The sequence below is a fragment of the Cyanistes caeruleus genome, chromosome 2, assembly GCF_971803275.1.
Source record: "Cyanistes caeruleus chromosome 2, bCyaCae1.hap1.1, whole genome shotgun sequence".
NCBI lineage: Eukaryota > Metazoa > Chordata > Aves > Passeriformes > Paridae > Cyanistes > Cyanistes caeruleus.
In genome coordinates, this window is record NC_141702.1 from 103,601,739 (window position 1) to 103,625,276 (window position 23,538).

Here is a 23,538-nt window from a genome sequence, read left to right on the forward strand (position 1 = left end):
TGCCAAGCTGGAGCCGCTGGGCTTCAACTCTACATTCAAAAATCACGAGTAACTTCACTAAAGTGGATGGCGTTACAGCATTGTTCCAGTTGGCTGCTCCTGCTGCAGAGCGCCCAGCCATCCGCACTGCCTCATCCCCGCTCCCTGCATCCCTCTGCGGGAGCAGCAGGGACATTAACCCATCCCTGAGCACCGCATTAGATCACAGCAGATGGAGTGGGAAGGCAACCTGGGACTGACATCCAGCCACAAAACCGAGCTGCAGGTCCTGAGGGGAACAAGAGCACAGGCACACAGAGGATCCCTGCCTGGCTTTTGTTCCCCCTGAAAGGCAGCTGCTGTGTCCATTAAGCTGGCAACCCTCATGCACTGATCCGCCTGCTCTGGCCCATCTGTAACTACAGTTCAGAGAACAATTCCCTTCTGACACGTTGTGTTTCTCACCAGATAGATTGCTCAAAATTATTTACATGACTCTAACGAAGGCTGCACTGGATGTACGAAAGCCTCCCTCAATGGCTCCTTCCTGCAAGTTTTTCCCTGGATTGTTCTAGGGAACACACCACCAGTAAAAGGCAGGGGATGACCTCTTATCTTGGCCCCAGAAGGTGACGGCACAAACAAATTATGTGAATGATATACAACGGCAACAATGGAAAAATGCCTTCTTGTGGGAGCTGGGACAAACAGTGTAGTCCTTGGCTGCTCCAAGCTTCTGGGTTCAGCTGGAAGCCAGCAGATAAATTATCCTCATTTGCTCCACTCTGAAGGCATGGGAGGGAGCCTTCCAGAAAGCCCAAGTAATCTCTTCCTCATGTTTGGAGAACTGGCCCCTGTTCCAGTAATGCTTCACAGACAGGCAGGGAAGAGCCAGCAGCCCCAACTTGCAGTTTGGATGCTTGCTGGGGGTGAACTCAGAGCACAAGAATCCATGCTGGGAACTGCTGACATGTTTAAATGGCGAACAAGAAGGCAGACAAAGATGTTAGTGTGTAAAGCGTGGAAATCACACTGGGTTATCCCTGTGCCATGCACCAGCCCACTGGGGAGCAGGGAGATGCAGGGGCCGCTCAAGCGGTGGGCAGGACACGGGTGGAAGAGGGGAAGAATAAAGGTCCTTCCCCACCTTTCAGCCTGGGAGGAGCAGGGCAGCCCTTCTCTGGAAGGCTGCCCGTGGCCGTGGCCAGGAGCATCCTGGTGCAGCCTGGCACTGGTACAGTCTTGCAGGAGTTTGGCAGGAGTTGCCCAAGCGTGGGGTGACACCGGGCATCCCCTTCTCCCAGGCTCCTCCGCTCTGTGGGCTCGCTCTGCTGCCTGCCTTGCTTGCTTTGGCAGGGGGTTGGGCAGTTCCCTACCTGACATGAGGATGAATGTTTTTATTTCCACACATGGTGCCAGAACTTGTGTGTTTTAGCTGTTCTTTGTTCTCCTTTTGGCAGAGAGTGAAGGGGAAGCGGGGGGGTGTCCCCTCCTTTTGTTTTTAAAATAGTAACATCAAATCCTGGCTGATGTCATGAAAAAAGGGGGAAAAAATGTCTCTGGGGGAGTTTGGACTCTAAATGAGTGTGACCCACCTCCTCTAAAAGAAGGAGTCCTCCCCTCACTTGCAGCACAGCATTGTAAGTCACTCGGTCCCAGGAAACATGCCAAGGCAATGTGCCTTCCCAAGCCAAGATTTTGTTTTTGTGAGAGCTTTATAGTTAAAACCCTGAGGTACTTCAAGGTACAGGCAGAATGAAGGCAAACACTCCCTAAAGCAGGGCAGGCCACTCTGGCTTCCCCCTGCCAGGGCTTTCCCAGGAGTGATGCTCCCCATTCCAGCACTGCTCCCAGTGTAGGGTAATGACCCTGAGTCCCCTGGAGACACAAAACACAACAACAACAACAACCCTTCTGCTGATCTGAACGGAACACAGAGCCAGTCACTCAGCACAGCCACCCACTCAGCACAGCCACCCGAGGAACAGGTAGCACATCCTCACCCTCCTTACGCCAGAGGGAAACATTTTCATCCAGGCCTCACCTGGTTTCAGGCACACCTTTGGCCAGGTATTTCCAACCCAAGTTTTAAGGACATGTGTAATGACTTTTTTTTTTATGGTGAAGCTTGAGGCAGCTTCATCCATTTCGAGCCACTCCCAACCTGCTGGAAATTGACTGCAAGGTCAGCTGTCACTGCTGCAGGGGTGACCCACAATTCTGATTCACAGAGCCCCCTTCCCCCAGCTTCACAGAGCCAACCACTGGACACTAACAGGGGAGAAGAGGGACTGTTTTCTCTCTGATTCCTTCAGGAGTCTGGATTTTTGTTTTACACCTGAACCCCCTCCCAGTGTAATAAGGAAAAGTTTGCTTCATCAAAATGATGTTGCTCTGTCGTGGGAGTGCTCAAAAGGTTGAGTTTTGCAAGGCACAGCTCCCCTGCTAAACCAGCAGCTGCATGACTCCACCTGATCTCTGGGACAGGCTGCAGAAGGGGACCATAGAGGAACACCACTGGTCAATGCCCCCAGGGATCCTACCTCTCCCTTTGACTGAAGATAGAAAAATTCTCCCTAGGTAGAGTGTTGCTACAAAAAGTCAGTCTTTGTACTTTCCATTGAAAGGCTTCTAACCATCAGCAGGGTCCTTCACCCTGACAAGAGGTCTCTGTTTATTCAGACACTGATGGGCATTCAGAGATCTCAAAGGCCATGGCTTGGGATCCTGGTCATGCCAACCCTCATGCCAGGCTCTTCAGCCAGCCACAGAAACCATGAGGTTCACACCACTCCAGTCACACTCCACAACCACATTCAGGAAACAGCCCCTCTGCTGCCTCCTGCCCTGCCTGGTGCTATTAATAGACAAATGGAGTATTAAGGCTATTTACAGTAAAGAAATCTTCTTAAACACTGCCTGTTGGGAACCATAAGGTCATCGCCTCCAGGCTTGTCTGTAACTTTTGGTTTACATGTCAAGGAGTTATTTGCTCACACATCCAGGAGCACAGCCACAGCTGTAGGTGCATGGAGGTGTTACCTGTGGTAACTCCTCCGACTCAGACCGAAGGATTTTTCACTATACTGGAAAAAATCGTTCTGCAGTTGGCATTACCAAGTGATGCAGGTGAAGGGCAGATATCTGCTCTTCTCATTTGCCTGCAAGGAGGTGAGCTCACAGGTGGTAATTTCAAAAGGTGAGCACATTTCCAAGCGTTTTGCATGATCAAAGCCTGCACCTGATGTGGCACCCTGACACCCAACTCTCCCCCAGATCCAGCCCTGTGGTTGCTCTGCCTCCTAGAAAACTCAGGAAGCTGTGTGGACTGACTGCACTCTTGCACAGGCAGCAAGAGCACGGAGCCTGCATAAGTAGGGAATATGCACGAGGTGTCTGATGCAATTCGACACTTTTTATTTAAAACCTGGTTCAGCATCAGCAAATGCCAACTGATTAGCTGTTAAGTAAATTATTTAGTGACTCTGGAAATATATTTAGCAAGGAATGGCACTGTTTTCCCTAATAGTCTGCCACATGGAAAAGAGGCTCAGAAACTGCAGAACCAACTCTAAAAAAGAACTTTTCAGGGTTTCTGCAGCACTCTGCTTCTGCCCTCTTACAGCTTTTGCTTACCGCACAGAGCAGTACCCCAAGACAGGGGTGGGATACAGGCCAGAGGAATTAATCCCTCCCAGTGAGCACCCACAATTAGTCAGGGGGAGAGAGTGCTGGGAAAACAATTTTATCTGCTGTATGTTTAACTTTACTTATCTGAAGCTTAAAGCAAACTCTAGGCTTTCCCCATCTGTCAATAGATCTTCGTATGGAAAGAACAACACAGGAGGATTTAGTGCCAGTGCAGAAGGTCAGAGGATATATTTTGTTTAATTAGATTAAACAAAAAGTGACTGATGAGCTCAGTGCTCACTGTACATTTTCTCTATTGCATATTTATTCCTTTAATGTCTGCTCAAAGGAGACGTGCCTTTCTCAGTCTGCCTGTTGCCTCCCTTTCCCAGCACAGACACTGGTGGAATTTGCCTGGTGTTATTCCCCATGCATGGAGCCAGCAGGGTGCTCTTCCCTTTCCATGCATTCTGCCAGAGATAGGCAGTAACTGATTTAATTTGCTGAAATTATGCTTTCCTATGATTTTATGGAACCAAACATTCCTGAGGCTTTGGGTCAACAGGAGAACCCCAGGTGTGTTGGACCCAGGTCGTGTGTGATCACAGACCTAATATGGTTTGTACCATCACGATGCCTCGGGCGAGCCTCTCGCAGATAAAGGTCAGTGGAGACTGACACAGGGGAAGATGTCACCATCATCTTTGACAACATTTGGCCTCCATCAGGGCCCACTACGGCTGTGGAATATGCCATTGCTGGCCCCAGGGGGAACACACAGAACTGTTTGAGTAGCAGACCTGTGTTAGTCAAAAATCCTGAGGGTCAGACAGCCACGATTCGGCCATACATCACTGCTGTGTGGGAGGGGTGTTCTGTCTGCACAGGGACTCTGTGGGGATGGATTTTTAATGGGAACCACTGTGTTAAAGGGTGTAAAATATCCCACACTCGCCCTAAAATTCTTACTACTTGACCTGTGTGGGTACCACAGCGGTCCCTAGAGAAAGAGAAACTTCACGCCCTTAAATCCCTAGTAAAAGAACAACTAGCTCAAGGGCACAGAGAACCATCCATGAGCCCTTGGGATACCCCTCTATTTGTTATAAAAGAGAAGTCTGGTAAATGGAGGTTGTTCCATGACCTGAGAAAAATCAATTCACTCATGGAAAGCATGGGTGCTTTGCAACCTTGTATGACATCTCCTACAATGATTCCTGCCACCTGGGATATTCTGGTTGTGGACCTAAAAGATTGGGGTTTTACTATTCCTTTACACCCAGATGATACCCCGAAGCTAGCTTTCACAGTGCCATCCATTAATAATTCTGCACCAGTTCAGCATTATCAATGGAAAGCTTTACCACAAGGAACGAAAACCAGCCTCACAATTTGCCAATGATACGTTGCTCAGGCCTTATCATCAGTAAGAGAACAATTTCCAGGGGCGCACTGTTACCACTACATGTATGATTTCTTAATTGCAACCCCAACTAAAAAAGACCTTTCACAGATCTGGCCAAGACTGATGCAAGCATTAAAAACATTTGGGCTGCAAGTAGCACTGGAAAAAGTGCAGCAGTAAGCACCCTGAAAGTACCTTGGGCTCAAAATGATAGATCAGACCATACAACCACAAACAATTTGACTTTCAAAAATTCAAACTTTAAGCGACGCACAAAAACTTTTGGTTACCATAAACTGGCTCAGACCCTATCTAGGACTGGCCACCTCACAATTGGTACCCTTATTTAACATCCTAAGAGGTGATCTAAATTCTCACAGAAAATTAACCCCAAAGACAAAAGCTGCTCTTGAAATAGTAGAGCAGGCTATCACAAACAGACAAGTCCACCAGATATGCCAAGAGGTGTGCATTACTGTATTTATTTTCATCATTGCTTTTCATCCTACCAGAATTAGTGGACAGGGGGATACTCAGTGGCCTGACCCATTGCATATTTTAGAATGGGTATTCCTACCTCACCAACCTAAAAAGACAGCCCCTACCATCTTTGAATAACTGCAGAATTAATCATCAAACGCCATCAGAGATGCTTACAATTAAGTGCAAGAGATCCTTATAAAGTTGTTATACCTGTGCCACAGGAACAATTAGTTACCATCTATCAAGCCACGGATTACTGCAATTGGGTGGGACCACTGCACTATTCCTAAAACCACTGAATAGTTGCACACCCCTAAAAGGTGTTACAGTGTTTAGTGATGGTTCTGGGAAAACAGGAAAAGCCACTGTAACGTGGAGAGAGGAAAATGAATGGCAAACATTGGAAAGTTTTTAGAGTGGATCACCACAGCTGGTGGAGCTACATGCCGTAGCTATGGCTTTTCAACGTTTTCCCCATATTCCTTTAAATATTGTAACTTACTCTGCCTGCATTGCTGACATGACACAGAGATTAGACCTAGCCCTGTTAAAAGAAATTGACAATGCACCATTATTTGACCTACTAAGAATGTTGTGGCATACCATCCAGGCCAGAACTTGTCCTTATTTCATCTTACATCTTAGAAGTCACACAAATTTACCAGGTTTCATTGCAGAGGGTAATGCTCGTGCAGATCGCCTAGCTAGCCCTGCTTGGACCGCACCACAGCCAGATATGCTCGCATGAGCAAAAGCATCACATGTTTTCTTCCATCAAGGTGCTCAAGCCCTACAGAGTCAATTTCTGCTGTCAAACACAGAGGCTTGTCATATAGTTAACAGCTGTGCTGACTGCCAAGGCCACACTGCAAATGGGAGTTAATCCCCGTGGTCTGGAAGCTTTACAAATTTGGCAAACTGATGTCACACACATCCCTGAATTTGGATATCTAAAATATGTGTATGTCTCAATTGACACCTTCCCCTCAGCCATGTGGGCTACAGTACACACAGGGGAAAGCAGCGGGGATACCGTCACACTGGCAATCAACCTTTGCTGCTTTAGGTATCCCCCACACCATCAGAACAGACAATGGCCCTGCATACATTTCACACAGACCAAGAAAATTCCTACAGCTCTGGGGCTTGTCACACCACACTGGTGTTCCCCACTCAGCAACACGACAGGCCATTGTGGAACATGCACATGGCACTTTAAAATGGATACGATAAACAGAGAGTGGGAATGTCTGGTGAGACCCCACAGAGCAGAGTGGCTAAAGCTATATATATCCTGAACAATTTAACAATACTAGAAAATTCCCAGAATCCAGTAGTTTTAAAGCATTTTTTATCACTGCAATCATCCAGTGATGTCCAATCTCCTAAATCCAAGGTAATGGTACAAGATATTATCACCAATAAATGGGAATGTCTGTGGGATCTCATTACTCGGGGATGTGGGTACACTTGCATGTACATGGACACCGGAATGTGATGGGTACCTGTCAGGTGTGTTCACCCTGCTCCACGTCCTGCTCAGGACCAGAAGCAACACGTTCCTGATGGCCCCCAGCAGATGTCATGGAGCAGTGGTTTAAATGACTTGTACACCTGCTACATGGGGATCTGGGACAATTTATTTAAGGATTTTTTTCTATTTAAGGACATGAATCACAAACCTGAACTAAGACAAATTGTTTATCCTGTTAGTTGGTTTTCTCACTGCTCTAAAGTTGAAGTGTTTCTGGTTCACAGAGTTAAGTTGTAAAATGGTAACTTTTAAGTAATGACCTCGTGTCATGCCATTTTGAGGATTTGTATTGCTGGTAATCCTGTTTGACAGCTCCTGGGTATGACTGTTATATCTCCAATGATACAACAGATACATCATTGACTGGGAGGGGCTGTGCTTGCCAAGTTGGGTGGAAAGCCTCATTTGAGCTTTTTAAAGCCTAGGTCGAGATTTTTTATTTGTGTCATCATGACTGTTCCATACATTGTGCCATATTTGTCATCCTCTCTGCAACAGCCCTGAATGACAGACACTGCATTTGTATTTAAAAACAAAAAGGGGGAACCGTGGTGGCTAACAGCTGGCCTGGAGACCTCACAGTTCTAAATAATCCTAATTATAATTTTATAACTGAAATGTAACTAACTTTGTAACTGCCTCAGTTACATAACTCGGCCAGTCGGGCTGTTGGGGAGCAGGTAAAGCCGTTGGGGACACGGGCAGCCATGGCCAGGGGGACAACTAATTCAGCCAGCCAGGACTGACCACACAGAATTCCAAATGTGTGCAAGGAGAGCAGCACTCAACAAAAGCTGGCTGTTGTCACATGAACCTCGGTGTGTTCAGTCATGTGAGTGTCTCCAATGTGAGTGTCCAGCAATAGAGCTGGACCTGTATTTCAGTGCTTTTTATTAACTAGAGCATGCATGGTTAGAGGGAAGATTACACACCTGGGCCAGGGGATGGAAAAGAGATGGAGCAGCATTAAAGTAATGATATTCCCAATTGTGAAAAGAACTTCAGCTCCTTTCTCCCAGGAAAATTATGAAATATCCTAGGATCAGAAGAGGTGTAGGAAAACTATGAGGAGACAGCAGTGTCACCAATGCCTGCTGCTTCCCCAGGCTTCATTGGAGTTGCTGCAGCCCAGGGACTCGCATAAGTGACACCCTAGCTTTCCCCTCCCTCTGGAGAAAGCCCTGCTCCTTGGGGCTTCACTTCCAGCTCTTCCAAGAAGTGACACGAAGGTGTGATATTGCAGGCCACAAGATGTTTCACTCACAAGTAGAAGGGTCACGTGGCCAGAGCCTTTCTGGTTTAAAAAACCTAGGCAGCTAGAGCTGAGAAAGGCAGACTTTGCACCACAGAGCCCTCCTCTTCAATAACTAAATGAGTGGGGGGAGCTTTTGCCTGCAGAGTTGACTCCATGCCAGCCTGCTCCACAGCCATGCACTTACAGCCAAGGAAAAAGAGGCCATTTAGTTTTCCATGTTTAAAAGAATGAATGTGTTTTCTTTTGCTCTTTAAAAAGTTGTTAAGGTTTCCCTAGTGATGATTGTTTCCCTTGACTGGGAAAAACCTTGTCACTCCAGCCACGGCAGGGAGGCCAGCTTTGTTCATTGTGCTGGATGCTGGGTGCGGAGGGCGGTGGGGCAGAGCTGACAGGTACCACAGAATGCCTCCTGCTGGTGTGTCCTGGCATGGGGGGGACCAAAATGCAGGATACTGGGTGAAAAACCTGTGATGTGATGATGCAGAGCTGGGCTTATGATCTGCTTGGCTTTGCCATCTCTCAGCTCCTGGCTGCCTCTGTCCTGGCATCAAAAGAAAGAGCCCAGTGACTGCTTCTGCATGCACCCGGCTGTGACCACTGACCCTGATGCTGGCAGCAAGGGACAGTCCATATTTTGAATCATCTTCCTCCTACACAAACTCCTCTCATCCTTGCCGATGCTGTACTGCACAGCAGCTGAATAGTCTTGTTTTGGCCAGAGGAGCGGCTGGAAATGGGATAGGGGAGCTTTGGATCAGTGGGCATTTTTTGATTTAGTCACAAAAGGTATAATACAAACCCAAAACCTGGCAGAAGCAATGCCAGTTCCACGTCCCGCAGATGTCACTGAGCAAAGATAAAGTGAGGCCCAACATCAGACTTCACTGAAGTTAATACAAGGAAATACAGTGTGATGACTGACAGGCATTTCTGGGTGCCTAGAAATTCTAGTGCAAAACCCCAAGCCTCATTAGATAAATTATTTTGATGGCTGCAGTATAGATGCTCCGGTTGGGGTGTAGTTTCTTCTGTTGGGATGTAGCAGCTTCTGCTACTTTCCAAGGATTCCATCTCATTTAGAGTGAGAAAAAAAAATCCTAATATGTGCACTCTTTTACTTCAAACACTTTGTTTTTCAGAATAGCCTCATTTTAGCCAGGAAGGATTTTGTCTTTGACAAGAGAGAAACCACTCCCCTCTGGTTTTGTAAGGAATACCCTTTTCACCAGAGGGATCAGGGAGTTGTCCCACCAAGACCAAGGATCTGGGGTAGAGGATCATAGAGATAAAGCTACTTCTTCTCTGCTGTCTGCAGAGACCAGCATGCATGATAGATGAGCCTCAGTAAAAATGCATGAAAGCCAGGAACATCTGCTTGGATCATGGAAAAAATATTCCAGTGTATTGGAAAAAGCCAGGAGCTTGTTGCAGGCTCCCTCTTCCTGCTTGTGATGAAGGCAAGGAGAATTAGAAATAGCAAAGGCAGATGAGTGAGCAGCAGTCCTTCAGCTTGACCTCCCCTATGACAATGGAAGGAAACAGAGCGGCTGTGGGAGCCAGGAGCACAGGAGTCACCCATCGCCTGGAAGGACACTTGGAACCTCCTCACCCACAAAGCGTGAGCAGAGTAGGAGTCACGTCAACACCACGCTCAGGGGAAATGGCTACAGAGAGGACAGGGGGTGTTAGACCTCTCTGTCCAGTTTGGCAAAGAAGGAAAGAAGACAAAAAAGCCTAAGTGAGAGCAAAGGTGAAGCCTGCATTGGAGCTCAGAGTAGCTGAGCCTCAGAGCTACTGTTGTCTCCACAAGGCATTTCTTCTGGTGGAGAGCCTTTACTGAAGCAAAGCTGAACACCTCCTAATGCAGATCAGCCAGAACTGACCCTCCCATAAAGCCAGTGGAATTATTAATTGCCAGCATCAGATATGTTCAGCCTACTTTCCTGAGTGGGAACTGATCCAGATCTCTGCAAATGTATTTGTTACTCATTACGTACACATCAGTAAGATTTGTTAAGCAACTTTCAGCTTGGAAAAGGTAAGTGAGTAATTCAGAAACAGCTAATCACTTTTGGTGGAGTGCTACTTAACCTGTACCATGCTTCTTCCTCAGAAAGCAGCTAGCCTTTAAAAGTTATCAGACTATAAAAATCCTTGCTGGTAGCCAAAGTGAACCTTGGTAAACTGATTTGTGAGAAGACACCCAGAGCACTGCAGCTCATTGGTGCAACATGCTGGAGCACAGAGCTGCAGGCAGCCAGATCAGGCGTCCAGCTGAGAAATGGGATGTGCTGCCCAAAGATCTGACCCTGTATCCCTCTATCAGGGAACTTGTCATCGGCTTTGATGGAAACTGCTCCCTTTCCATCTGGAGATTGTGTTTGATCCCCTTCCCAGTTCCAGGGTATTCACCATCATCTTTCTGGTTCCAAACATTATTTCAGCTCATCAGCTGCTGCAGCAGCGCAGCACACGCTGGGGACATGGGCTCCTGTGCCTGTGCTGGCTCTAGCACTTCTCACTTTCATGCTGCCTGCAGGGAAGGATCCCTGCAGCCTTCCCAACCCTGCCACTGTGAATCCCGAACTGCTTCTAGTTCCCACATGCTGAGACCAGGAGGTGTGCCCTTCTTGACAGCCAACAACTGCATCAGTCTCTGGTTCCTTGATTTGAAGACCAGCTCAGCTCCCTATAGGCTACAGCTTAGGATACGGAGGAGACTCAGCTCCTGAAAGTCACAACAGAGTGTCCCAGAGGGCAGTGGTTTGGTTAGGCACAGCCTTCCTGCAAGAAACAACCTGAATACAAAACCTGTGCTTGTACATGTCAGTAATCTGGGATGGGAGCTATAGGCTTTGCTATATCCTCCCAAGGGATGAGCCAAACCCCAGAGTCCTTTGAGAAAGAGGGGTGTCAGCACAGGGCATGTTGTGAATACAGACCAGCAGGAGATAGTAAAAGTCACAGTCATTTCCAATCTGGCTGATTTAAACTGGTAGATAGAGTTAATCATAGGACAGGGGCTGTCAAACACTCTCTTCTACAATTCAAAGGTAAGTTTTTAGAGATTTAAACCAGGATGACATATTTACAGTCTGCCTGGAAGCACTTGGGTCAGAGACACCAAATGCAGGTGTAACTTCAATGACTGGAACAAAGCATTACTTTGTTCTTAATATTTGATTTTTTGAGTTTGATTTCTTTCTGTCACATTCAGGAGGTGACCCAGAAATCTTGGTACTGGACTAGTCTGCTTTCTGACAAGGGCCATGACATGAGCTGAAATGCCCAGAGCTCATGTACCCAAAGAAGAGGGGTGGACAGGGATCTCCTCCCGCCACAAGGCTCAGGGCAGGCACACGCTGTGGTGTGATGATACCGCATCACTCATCCTTTCAGTCTGGCATTACCAGGCAGGGTGGACACGGGTCAGACAGGGCTGCCACTGACTCCCAGTGCTGCTGTAACTATGTGAAGCATTTCCTCTGGCATAGCACAGAGGGCATTGATATGGATTCTGTACATGTAACACTCCAGGAGCATAATGCCCATATGCACTCACGATACACAAGCAAGGTTAACAATGCCAAGTCACGCGATGTCAGTGAAGCCATCTGCACAAGAAGCTGAATGAGAAAGGCCTGGCCTTCTCAACCCAACCCTACGTCCTTTGATGCTGCTGAAACCTCCAGAACTTCACACCGGTTTTGGACACAAAAACTTTCCATTGCTGTTCCCTTGCTGTGCCCACTCATGGAGTTAGATCCCTGTTCTTCTGCTGTTTGACCATAACTACACTTCACTTCACAATTGTGGGGTGTGTGCATGAGAAATGCATCTCTTTCCCATAAGCATTTCCAAGTGATATGTTCAGATGCTTTTAAAGAGCCTTCCATGAAGTGGGAAGGCAGAGCTGGAAGGGGGGAAAAGAAAGGGCCAAGCTCTGGCTGCAGAAATTTGTTTAGAACAGAAATTTTTTAAAATTAGTCATTAGCTCTGAACATCCTCACATTTACTGGATATAGGAAGTGTAAAAAGATGATTTAGAAGAGCAGTTATAAGTTTCATAAACATGACTAAACTCTAAAGCTAAATGTTCAACAGGCGTGACCTTTTAATTCCCCTTTAAATCAGTTTAGCACTTTCATTTGTGTTTGGAGTCTTTCATGTTTGGATAGCACTTTGGTGATTTAAAGTACTATTTAGGAGTTTTATTGTCTCTCCTGCTTTGGAGCTGGGACTGCAAATCCTCTGCTAAGTGGCTGGAGGAGTTTCTGCTTGCACAGGAGCTGCTGGGAGTACCAGCCTGCCTCAGCTGTGGCTCCCCAGCACTCCCAACACATCACCATGGGATGGTCACCTTGTCCTAGACAGCTCCTAAATATAATCAGAAACCAGCAGAAGCTCCTCCAGAAATAGAAGTGCAGTTTGAGCCTCCTTGGTCTCGGATCCTTACAGAGGAAGCACAGTAGAAAGACACTGGCTTTGGGAAACCTCTTTACCCAGAGAGAGGTGTTGCAAGCAGCCAGAAAGCCACAGGCATACACAACACAGCACCTTCCTTGCAGCTGCAGACCTGATGTATATGCACCACACAGTGCCCAAAGCACCTTCCCAGGAGACTTAGCACAGCATCTCTGAGGGTTTGGCCTTTAAATAGCACTAAGAGCTATTAAAAAAGTGGCCTAAACCTGGAGGCAAAGAGAGATTTGTTACAGGCACTGTGCACCCACGCGCAGTCTCTCTGTGTGCTGCAGGTAAGGGCAGGGCAGCTCAGCTTTTGAGCTCTGCACTAGTCCTGGCACCAGAGCTGGTGGGCGTACACAAGACTTCTCCCCATCAGGATGAGAGAGACACAAGCTCATTCATCATTGCCTGCTTCCAAGCCCACCTTGTGGGTGCCCTGAGACTTCCTCCTCCACCAGCTTTTCAGTCACACTGATCTGAATGGATATGGGAAGCACAAACCATGCACTTTAGAAGCAGCTGCTTGTGGGGACTCCTTCCTCACTGGACACATCAGCCACAGGCTGTGGTGGAGCCAGGGGCTTCCAGGAGCATGGCAAGACCAGCTAATTCCAGGGCTTCAAACATGAACCATCTCACATGCTCAGCTTCTCATTCCCAGTTCTCTGTACAGCAGCCATAGGCTGAGAACAGGGGCTATATCTGTTTTTAAGTCAACTAGATTACCCCACTCCCTATCCATACACATCCAGACCCAGCTGCACTCATGCTCTGCCAGGCAGGGTGCTCCTCACTGCCTTACCCAGGAGTGGGCCCACCCAGCCTGGCGAGGACTGAGGGTGGCACCAGCTCAGCAGAGACAGAGCACCGGCTGTGAGCAGCCAGCACACAGTGTAGGACCTTGGAGACCAGGATGGAGGGAGGAATTCATATTAACAGCAGATCTCAGCTGCCCACTGGCCCACTGCAAGAAGGGCTGGCAGCAAGCAGACCTCACACAGAACCAGCAGTAATTTTGTCCTCGGCTTCATTTTTGGAGTTAGAGCCCTACGAGCACCCCTTCACCATTTTAGTTATGAGTCATTGAAAAGTGTCAGCTGCAGCTACACAGCTCGACTCCTGCAGGGCCAGGTACATACCTCTGCTCCCAAAGCCAACGTCCTGCCACGCCTGCCTGCTGGGAGAGCATCTGAGGAGCCGGCTGGGCAGCCCTGTGCTGGGGGAAGGCCAGCGCGGCGCTGGGGGAAGAAGCTGTCACGGCAGCAGGCAAGGAGGTTTCTTCCTACACCGCTTCTTCCACGCTGCCTCTGAAGCTTCTGTGCAGAGCTGGCAAACCCTGCTGCACCCCGGCACTCCCCTGAGCCCTTAGGGAAAGGAACGGGATCCTCAGAGACACGGAGAGAGTTACCCAACCCTACATCCTGGTGCGGCACGCGGGGTTGGATTTTCCAACCCAACCATGCGCTGACACGCAGAGGTGGGGCGGGGGAAGAAAAAGAGGATTTCAGCTGTTAACTCCTAAGAAATTGAGGAAAAAGCTTATCACTCCTGTATCACTGGCCACAATCTCCTGGGAGCTGGTACGTGCCATGCAGCCGAGGGAACCACCAGGATTTTGGTGGAAAGAGGAATGCAGGGACCAGCAAAGAAATTTGCTGCTTTGGTGCATGTTCACAGCCTTACACAGGGTGCTGGGGAGGAAAAGGTTTCTCTAATTCAAAAGGGAAATGCTCATGTGAAACAGGAAAATGGAACTTTCTTTTGAGCATTAATAGCAAAAAATCACCTCTGCAATGGCTGTGTGTTGAATCCCTGGGTGTGCAGCAGGGAGAAGATGCTTGGGGAAAAACACCCTGCCCCTGCCAGGCAGGCTCACTCAGGACACCAGGAAAGCCCTGGGGGCTGATGCTGGCACAGGCACAAATGGGGACATGCTGAGGTTTTGGGGGGAAACCTTGCTCAGTCAGGGCAATAGTAGAGTTGTTGAGAGCCCTATGTGGGAGTCCCGGATGTGGGAAGAAAGGGTCTAGGTTCTACAGCAATGCTGACAACATGCTGACCATAAACAGCATCACCCAAGGATCACCCAGGCAATTCAGGTTCATAAAGACAGATCCAAAGATCTGATGGCTTTTTTGCAGAAAAAAAAAGTGAAATTGTTTCTAAACTAAATATTTCTCTTGAAAGATGCTGTTTTAAGGTGAGTGGAATGACACAGTGTGACATCCTTTAAAGAAGCAGAGATCATAGTTTCATATTAAAACTCAGATAGTCTTTCTTGGAACAGCACTGTTATGGTTGAAGAGAATTCTCATGAATTTTCTGGTCCAAAAAAGGAGACAAAGATGAAAGGTAGTTATCTCTAGCCCTATAATAGCGAGGGCACTTGCAGAGGCAATACAATGAATGCATTATAAACATGGGTGTAGCACAGGCAGAGTTTAGCTCATTGTGTCCTAGCGCTTCTAAATATATTTTGTCTTAAGGGAAGAGCAAGGGAGAAGAGAAATGAATATAGGGAAGACGCCCAGTCTTCTGAACTACTGGGTTTTCCATCAAGGCACAAGCCCACGATCTCTGAGGCTGCATCTGTGGGTAGCAGCGGGTTGCTGAAGTCCTCCTGCTGCAGGCAACTATGTTTAGCTTCTCTTAGAAGGTGAAGGAAGCAGAAGAGAAGGAAAAAAAAACTTAGTCATCTTCTCCCCTCAGACATTTTGCTGTTCATTTACTTCAACAGCATATGAAGCACTTAGTCACTCTGTCTCTGACAGGCTTTTTCTATTTTTATTCCTCCAAATCAAAATAAAAAGGGAAAAAGGAGGTTCCTTCCCAAATAAGCAGCTAGTGGAGGAGGCTGGGGGTGTGAGCAGAGAGTGACCAGGACTTCACCCCACAGCTCAGTGGCTTCTGCAGACACCTAGATGAGTGTTTGCAGAGTGCAGGAGGAGAGAGGGCAGGCACTGCTGCTTCCTCTCACTCGGTGACAGCTCGATGAGCTGCTTCAGCGAGCCAAGGTGCCAAGCATCCTCTGGAGCTATCTGCTTTATGCCCCTACAAGCAGTTCACACCAGCCCTCACAGTAAAATCAGTCTTCTAACCCACCACTCATGCTCCAGGTGTCTTCCTGCAGCAAGGATACCTTGCAACCTAAACCACACATCCAGCTTGGATGTCCTCCATTGTCCAATTCAGAAATACAGTGTCAGAGCAGCACATCCTTTGGGGTTGATTTTAGTAAGCCAGCCGCCACAGCTCCTGCACTGAAGTCCTTAAGGACAGAAACTTTTGTCAAAACTGGCTTTGTCCAACAGTGTTGTAGAACACAGGAAAACTGGTGCCCTTCCTGACTCCTCTCATCCTCAGGAGCACAGAGGGTCCTTGACACTGTCCCTTCCTCCAGTGAGCCTTTTGACTGTGAAATGAAGGCACCAACACCAAGGTGCACACTGGTGCTGAGACACAGCCTCAAAAGGGAAAGCTTGAACAGAAGCAAGAAGCAAAATATCTCTGAATGCAAGTGCAGTCTAGAGCTGGGCATTTGGTTTCTCTCCTGTGCACGGTATCCTGAAGGGTCAGAGGACAGGCAGCCAATCCCCAAAACTCCCATCATTTCTTCCCCCATCAGAAGCAAACCCGCTGGCATGGCAGTGACCCAGTGCACTTTACAACTGACTCAGGATGGGGTTTTTGGAGGGCTCAGAAGGCACACAGATGGCTCACAGCTTCCTGTTGCTTCAGCTTTACAATAAAGCAACATAAATAGATCTTCATTCTTTGTTGACATTTGATGCTGTACAGCAAAACAGGCATTGTTAGCCTAAAAATAGGAAACGCTGTGGCAGCTTTGAAGAAATTCAGCGTTTTTCCTGTACTGATGCAAACACAGTGGCCGAGTGCCAGATGCCTCTGTCCTGCTTTGAAGAACGATGAAATTCTTCACAGCGCTCATAAATCACCGCTTTGTTAGTACCCGGCAAGCTCCAGTGACACCAGCAAACCCTGGTATTTCCTTCTCCCTCGCAAGGGAGGGGGGGATGCTTAATGCTACATTTCATCCCCGCTGGAGATGGACAGCCTCGTGCGCCTATTGCTGAGTGGAGCGCAGGCGGAGGTTGCCAAGGCAGCTGCTGACGCACAGCCGGGCCCCACTTCTACATTTTTCCATTACATGGTGTTGAAGCTTGCAGAGCAGGAGGTAGCTTTCCTGAGTGAGCAACTGAGAGATCAGTGAGATGGCAGGGCTCTGCACACAACCGTGTGCTACTTACACCACAGTTAAAAGAAGGAGTGCGCGATGCAGCCAGAAACTGCCTCGTTCGGAACAAATGAGTGCACGTTTTCAGATCTGGCTTGAAAAAAGGGCACACCCACTACTACACCTCTCAGTGTGAGTATAGAAAAGTCAAGGCTCCAAGCAGAGTGAGGTGTGGCTGGAGAACCAAAAATTGCTGGTGGCTTTCCCTGTGGAGCACAGGGGTGACTCCTAGGGGAGGGTGGGCTGACACAGTCCTCACTCCAGCATGTTACACAGGTACCTGGGCATGCTGGGACCAGGACAATGTGGCTGTACCAGCACAGGCACTGCTGCCAGTCTCTTCACTGGGTCCCATTCACAGGGATGCCCATTTCACTGTGCCATGATCCCCAGGGTGATTTAAGGGGGCTGAGCCAGCCCTACTAATGCTTGGGATGGGCCTCTGCCTTCCAGCATGGACGGGGAGCAGCAGCACAGCCTAACCAGCCACAAGAGCAGCTGCTTGCCACACACACGGTCTCTCTCAGCTTCAGAGTTTGGTGGCTCTCAGGGTCAGGTCTCTCCAGATGCTCATCTTAGTTCACAGGCTGATTTTAACCCTCTTCTCCCACTGCTGGGTGTCAACAACCACAGGGATGGTCCTTCAATCAACAGCTCGGGGCAGCAGCCTGTCCAGCTTCTGCACAAAGCCAGAGCTATGTAACACCTCTGGTCACAGTGTATCTACCTCCCACACAGCTGGAAGCTGAAGGCCAGGCTTGTGAAATACTAAATGCCACAAAACACAACAACTTTTACATTTTTTAACCACCTCAGAGCCTCAGAGGTGGGGAAAATCAAGGCATTTTTGGGCATACCTATTTCAAGTAGAACTCAAAGATTTTGGGGGATGGAGTATGCTTGCTAGAAGTTCAGCTGTTAGTTTTACACATGGTGTAATTTCATCATGACAGTTCAGGATCAATATTTTAGGGTCATTGTTGCCTCATTGGTTCAGTTATTCTCCTGTGTTCACAAATCTGTTTGTCCTTCCCTGGTGTGGGTAGAAGTAGCAATCTCTGCATTCCTTGCAGGGATCTCCTGCCCTGTGCAAGTACTGGGAGGCTGCAGCTGCCTCACAAAGCCACCCTTCTTAGCAGTGTGCTGGCTCACAGTGTGACAATCCCATCCGTGAAGTCAGGGACCAGCAGCAAGGTGTAAAACTAAAGTATCCATTCAGTGGTACTGAATCATGGCTTGGGAAACATCCCTTGTCTGAAATAAAAAAAAAAGGAAAAAAGCCCTATGTGTTTCCAAGCTCTTAAATTGTTCCTGCTGTTGATTAGGGATAGAAGGAAGCTACAGAAAGGCAGTCTCAACCACAAGGGTGATCACTAGAAGTTCCCCATATCTCCCCTGTAGATTTTCCATATGAAAAACAAGTCCAGCTCTCTACAGAGAAGCACTGAGACCTTCACAGTCTGAGAACAAATGGCACCATGATCAAATTGAAATCAAAAGTTACTTTTTGGAGCTTGTTGTTTTTTGGTGACCTTGCTGAGCTCCACTGCTTGGCTCCACTGTTTGGAGACACTGTTTGGCCTGTGGAGAACAAAACCTTATTTTTTACTGCTAAGTCACATCTGTGCAACAGTGTATAGCTGCCAGGGACTCTTGGGGAGGTAACTGGCCTTACAGGATCCCTGGCCTTACATGGAATGACAAGGAGAGATTTGCAGAAAATGAGCTGTACTGCTTTGCAAATGTACTATCCCTGGCACACGGTAATCTACTAATAAAAGCAGCATTTGCATTTTTTGCGTAAAACCAATTTGGATTCCCTACTCCTTCACCTGTGCAAACACCAAGACTCTCTGTGTGAAAAACATGTTGGGAAGCTACTGATGAAAAAGTGGCATTCGTGATGCTACTGCTTCAGGAACTACTGAAAATGTTCCATGTGCTCCGTCTTAGAGCAGACAAAGTGTTTCAAACCATGGTCACCACAAGCCATTTGAGTCCCAGTCACAGCCTTGCCACTGGGGGAGGCTCACACCTCCAGTGCACACTGGTACTACATGCCTAGGATGGCACAGCTACCTAGGGACACATCCCAGGACACCACCAGGGAGAAGGATCCATTTCTCCTGAGCTGGCATCTCCGAAATATCCAAGAAAACTGCTGTCAGCACTCTTCCTGCACATGGGCCCTGGACAAGGGGCGTGATTGCCACCCCGGGGCTCAGTATCGACTCTATGTCAGCACTTGTGCAGCTCTGCACAGGAGCTATGCAAATGTTGTGGCTAAATCTTCTCCATTCCTAATCACAAATGTAATTGTCTATGCAAAGCTGGTGTGCCCAGGTAGTGACTGCCTGGGCCCTTTGCCTCAGCCTGCTCACCCCTGCACGAGGGGAAGGCAGGGACCCCCAATACTCATGATCCAGCTCATGAGGGTAGATGTAAAAATCTCACAAGACCTAAATCTGTTAGTGGTGTTGTCCAGACAGTGGTACTGTGGATGCAGAGGAAGAATAAAAAATCCATAAATAAAAGTATTTAATCTTGGCTAACACATGCCTATTGGAACAGCAGCACAGGTCTATCCCTCTTACATAGTCACCAGCGCAAGTAGGCATGGCACAAGTAGAGGGAAGGTGTCCTATTTTACTTAGATTATAAACAACTGTAAGCTGTTAGGGCATTACAGTTAGTGGTTCTGTAATGGAAAAGTTGATATGCTGGAAACAGTGTCTTGTTAATGAGCTAAGGTATTTTCAGTATTTTTAATAGCCACAGGGTATTTGAGATATTAACAAAAAACGTGTTGATGAGGTGACTATTTGTGTCACCTGCTGATGTGCCAGACAAGAACAAAGTGTTCTTAAGTCAATGACTGGCACATCCCAGAGAGTGGCTAGATGAGGGGAAGGTAGAAGAAGAGATTTTTGTCTTCTGTATAGAGAGGTAGTTTAAAAAAGGATCATTGAAAGCATTTGGAAAGTTTTAGCTGTGGCAAGCAACTAACAGAGACTCTTTTGGAAGATGCAGGTCCCATTAAGAGGTTATTAGTTTGAGTTTTGAGCAGCTCCAAAGGAAAGGAGCAAAAACACTCACAGAAGTGAGGATCTGGACAAAATCAGTCATGTTTCAGCTGCACAGCAATCAGTGCTGGGACTGGCAGCAGAGCTCACTGTAAGGGCTCTTGGTTTCAAGAGGAAAGTTTCAGATGCAGGGGGATGGGTAATGCTCATGTGGGGCACCATCCTTTGCTCCACAGCACTGTTGCTTCCTTGGATGAGGAAGAGGACAATATAAAATAATTATCCACTCCAAGAGTCTGGTCTCAAGAGCTGGATTTTGTGAGTCAGTCCCGGTCTTGTTGAGTCTCCCAGTCCCATTGGAAACTATGAAAAAAACCCACCCTCTCTTCAGACAAGCCTGCCCTTTGTGCACTGGAGATCCTGTTCCGGTGGCGTGGGGCCCTTCACCACTCCTGTGCTGCTTTGGGCCATGACGGGAAGGCTGTGATTTGGGAGAGCCACCCTGACCCAGCTGGGCACAGGAGAGCAGCTCATGAATTGAAGGCATATGGTAAATTCACCCTGGATGAGTTTCCCATTACAAAGCCCTGTTTGAGCAACTTTCTGGAGCCAGCTTTTAAAGCCTGCAACTTTTAAAACACCCAGGAGCATTGCCTGACTGTAATTTAACCTTGTGATAAGTTCAACTCATGTAAATGAAAGCCATAGGGGCAGCTTGTGCCTTTCAGCCTTGTGAGAGAGCAGCCACACCAGCCAAGCGTCCCATGTCAGCTGAGCATCCCATGTCAGCCAAGCATCCCATGCTCAGGAGCCATCATTAACATCTGAGTCAGCGGAAGGAGGACAGAAAGAAATGGAATATAAAGCCCAAACTCAGGGTTGGAGCTTTGCCCCTTGGGTAGCTGTGTGCTTTGAGAAAGCCGAGAGCTGCACAAATTGATTGAGAGTTGATACCAGAGCTGTGATTAATCAAATTAAGATGGCACTTCAAACCCCAGGATTGGTCCCACCATGCACTATGCTATATCATCTAGACATATGTGACCAAAGGCATTTTCCTTCCTGACCCATTCCCATTCCACATACACAGTGCTTGCTGTCCCCCCCATTTTCTGCTGGACAGACAAAAGAAACTTGGCCAGTACCTCACTGTGGCCATCTCTTGCAATGGAGAGAGCCAAGGAAGAGCCAGATGCTCACTATATCCTGGAGCCCCATGCCCCAGGGCAGCCCTTCACAGCCAGGGTGTGATGCTGATGGTGTGCCTGGAAGCCAGCTCTGTCCCTGCTCCAGTGTTGTACTATCACTTTGCCACACTCCTTCCTTCCTTGGCAAGACAGTCCAGAACTAAACTTTTCCATTGAGACGGGTAAACAAAGACTTTGCTTTTTCCCCTATAACAAAGTTTAGCCCAGGAAGTCACATGAGCACAGCTGCATCCAGCATGTATATCCAAAATGGCTCAAGCTGCTGGCAGAGTATGGATGTACAAAACCTGACACAGGACAAAGCCCTGCCCTGGAAATGCACTTCCACCAATGTGTGGAATTGCACCAGAAACATCCTGTCCTTCCACACAAAGGTCAAATCTGACCCTTGGCCAGAGTGGATTCCCCTGCCACATGCCATGTATCAGGGAGGACACATTGTCGCTAAGACTCTGGGAACCAGCTCTATGTCCTGGCTTTCCTACTGCTTCCCCACAGCCCTCAAAGCCTCCCCCTGAATTGCTGTCATGTGTTGTCCCAGTGCACAAAAGGCACCCTTGACAGGACACTGAAATTCGGGTACAGGAATTTTGCTGCTGGAGGAGCCCGGCTGCCCCAGCCAGCCTGGGGTCAGAGGCTGGAAAACTACCCCACAAAATATCTGTGCTCTGGAGTATGGAGAAACTATGAGCAATTTGCCTTAGGGGCAGCAAAAACAGGGATTTGCTGATGGTCATTTACTGCTATTAGAGCAATAAATCCATTCAACTGTCAGCCAAAATGCCAGAGAAAAAGAATGTGAGTTTAGGGAAAGCAGGGGGAAAAAAAGTGTGATCAGTTGAAAATATTTTCCAGCAACTTTAAGAGGCAGTTCTGAGCCCAGCAACAAACAGTCAGAAAACCTACTACCTCTGAACCCATGCCAGGCTACCCCTGTGGCTATTGTGCTTCCCCTGGATTTCCTCACCCTGCACAGAGGTTTATAAACTCCAAAACATTGGGAATTTCATCTGAAGCCCTTGAAAAAGATAGCAAATGCAGACTGTGCCCTTTCCCCTTCCCAGGGAGGAAGGCAGGCTAGGAGGTTCAAGGGCAGCACGAGGTGTTTACAGCCTGCCAAACTGGAGTTGTCCCAAGCCTGCATTTTGCTCACTGAAAAATCATTTCCATTGATGCCATTTTACTGCACCCCCACTTGTGCCCCTTCTCTTACCTCTCTTCCTTCTTTGGTGAGCTTTTCTGGATGTTTTCCGATGGAGGACATTGTCCTAGTAACCTCAAACTGAGTTGTGGGGAAAATGCAAGGGAAATCAGCCAGGTGAGTAGATATGTGGTGGCTCAGCTCCTCTTAAAGCTGAATCCCTGCTGCTGCCTCCAAAGGTGCCTTCAGCATGGGCTGCTGACAGCAGACAGGATCCAACACCTTATGATCCTTTTGCTGCTCAGCAGGACACTTCCAGTCCCTATACTGGGGCTGCCCATCTGCAGGCAAGGAACTCTACTTGTTCACAGTAAAAGCACAGAGGTGTTTGGCTGGAAAACTCCTAGTAATCCCATTTCCTAGGAATCTGGGGGCCGTTGCCTCAGCTAGAGTCCCCCACCTCATATTTCAATATGCCATGGCAGCCTGGTGGGAGCCACTGACAGCCAATTCCAGCATTCCCACTCAACGGCTCTCTCCCTACGGAAATGAGCTGTCGGGCCTGCACAACTGGGAGGACAGCTTCTAGTTGTACTGTGCTCTCAGCTTGCAGCCCATTCCCAGTGGATGGGCAGGATCCTCAGCCCAGCTATCTTCCCCAGGTCCAGCAGGAAAGCTGTTCTGATCCCTCCAGCTGATTTTGGCAGCTGTGAATGAAGCAGGTCGCTCAGTGGGTCAGTGCTTGCTGTCTTGACTGGGAAAGATGGATCACCACAGTGCAGCGCTATCAAACTGCTCCTTCATGCCAAGTACTCCCAGCTCATGCTCAGAGACACAGAGATCCCATGTTGACATCTGCCAGACCAGCAGAGTAATCATATCACTAGAAGGGCAGTGGCCCCTCTCCCTGTGGAAGAGAGCGGCTTTCCAGGACCAGCAGGATGTCCTTGATTGGGGCTGAGCAGAAACTCAGTTGCAGCAGTGAGGCTGCGAGACTGGAGGAGGGCAGGAGCCCGAGGCCCTGGCACTGGCGCCCAGGGTTGCTGTGGGACAGACAGTCTCGCTGGAGCACAGGGCTCACCCTGGGACTCATCTTCAAGATGATGTAGAGCCAAATGTTTTGTGGGACAGACTCATGACGAGTTTCTTGGTATGGGA

General features: G+C 48.2%; 1 protein-coding gene and 1 long non-coding RNA gene across 4 annotated transcripts in view; one reads left to right on the forward strand and one right to left on the reverse strand.

Annotated features, from left to right (window-relative positions):
- ITPKB (inositol-trisphosphate 3-kinase B) overlaps nt 1-23,538 on the reverse strand; it is a 70,229-nt gene that overhangs the window by 15,725 nt on the left and 30,966 nt on the right. The window lies entirely within an intron of this gene.
- On the forward strand, nt 7,700-14,547 carry LOC111926279 (uncharacterized). Its single transcript, XR_015281314.1, has 2 exons — nt 7,700-7,863; nt 8,810-14,547. It is a non-coding gene; the product is annotated as an uncharacterized LOC111926279 (long non-coding RNA).